Raw genomic sequence first — 2,182 nt, 5'->3', positions numbered from 1 at the left:
CTTCTTCTTCCTCCTCTTCCTCCTCTTCCTCCTCCTCCTCTTCTTCTTCTTCTTCCTCTTCTTCCTCTTCTTCCTCTTCTTCCTCTTCTTCCTCTTCTTCCTCTTCTTCCTCCTCCTACTCTTCCCTTTTTCCTTATTCTACTTTATTTATTTATTTATTGCATACATTATTGCTGCCCTTGTGTTGTTTTTGTTTTACCGGGCTTGCGAAACTTAATTTCGTTCACACGTGAATAGACAAAATTTAGTAAATTAAAAAAAAATGGTTGCCTCTCACTGAAACATTTATGGTGACAATAGATGTTATTGCTTTGTTCACTCTAACGCACTGACAACACTCACGCACCGACACGTAAACACACACGCGTCTGCCTTTCGGTCTGTCTAAGGATATATGTGTATGTATAGGATGTGCGCAAAAATAAAACGTGCATTTATTTACACATATGCATATGAAAGGAGAAAACACACTACCGTGTTGATACTATGGTATAAAAACCCTCACTGTAAAACTAGATTTAATTGAAAAAGAGACTACAGTTTCAGGTTTTTATACAACATATGCATATACATACACGTATGCATACACATACGCATACATATACCGATAAACATACAAATGAACACACACACATATATATAAATATATACACACATACATATATATATAAATATATACACACATTCATATATTTATGATACATATGTATGTATGTATATATATGCAAATATTCTAGCACATTTATTTGTTTTAACCATTAACTATTAACCACATGCAGACATTAACAATATATATATATATATTTGCAAACAGTAACACATACATATGCATACATAGACATATGTATGCGCACACAGAGCGTTATCCGTCACAGCAACCTCCCCCTCGCCCCCTCCCCTCCCCCCACCTGCATATGACCAAGCCATCAATCAGTCGCTTATCTGAACACATCGCTTTTTCCACTACGGCAGCGAATCATCGAAAGTTATTCGCCTCTTTCTCTTTCTCTCTCATTCTATCTCGCTCTAGCTCGTTCTCTCTCTCTATCGCTCTTTTTCTTGTTATCTCTCTCTTTCTCTCTCGTTCTCTCTTTCTTTTGCTCTCTCTTTCTCTTGCTCTCTCTTTCTCTTGCTCTCTCTTTCTCTTGCGCTCTCTCTCTCTTGCTCTCTCTCTCTCTCTCTCTTGCTCTCTCTCTCTCTTGCTCTCTCTCTCTCTCTCTCTCTCTCTCTCTCTCTCTCTCTCTCTCTCTCTCTCTCTCTCTCTCTCTCTCTCTCTCTCCCTCTCTCCCTCTCTCCCTCTCTCCCTCTCTCCCTCTCTCCCTCTCTTCCTCCCTCCCTCCCTCTCTTTCTCCCTCCCTCCCTCTCTCTCTCCTTCTCTCCCTCCCTCTATTTCTATCTTTCTCTTGCTCTCTCTTTCTCTTTCTCTCTATCTATCTATCTATCTCCCTCCGTCTCCCTCTCCCTCCCTTCCTCTCTCTCTCCCTCCGTCTCCATCTCCCTCCCTTCCTCTCTCTCTCTTTCTCTCCTCTGCTTCTCTCCGTCCCTCCCTCCCTCCCCCTCTCCCTCCCTCCCTCTCTCCTTCTCTCCTTTCCTCCCTCTCTTTCTCCCTCCCTCCATCCCTCTCTTGCTCCCTCCCTCCATCCCTCTCTTGCTCCCTCCCTCCCTCCCTCCCGCTCTTTTTCCTTCCCTCCCTCCCTCATATCCCTCTCTCTCTCCCTCTCCCTCTCTTGATTGAACAATAAACCGAGCTCTCCATTTCCCGAAGCTTCGCAGTGGTATATGGAAATGTCAACATGCGTGCCATGAATGAAATAGGTCCATTCACAGATACAGCATGTCCATATACGTAATATGCGTACGTGTATGTACATGTAAGTATAAAAATGGGATTATATATGTAGATGTGTGGCTTTGAATAATGTTTGTGGGTATGCATGTTTATGTGTGTGTGTGTGTGTGTGTGTGTGTGTGTGTGCATATATATATATATATATATATATATATATATATATATATATATATATATATATGTGTATTAATAAGTATATATATACATATATATACGTATATATACACACACATATATGTATATATATATATGCAAATATATGTATATGTATATATAAGTATATATATAAGTATATATATATATGCATATGCATATATGATATATATATATATT

Source organism: Penaeus chinensis, chromosome 14, assembly GCF_019202785.1.
Source record: "Penaeus chinensis breed Huanghai No. 1 chromosome 14, ASM1920278v2, whole genome shotgun sequence".
Taxonomy (NCBI): domain Eukaryota; kingdom Metazoa; phylum Arthropoda; class Malacostraca; order Decapoda; family Penaeidae; genus Penaeus; species Penaeus chinensis.
This window is presented reverse-complemented; position numbering follows the sequence as displayed.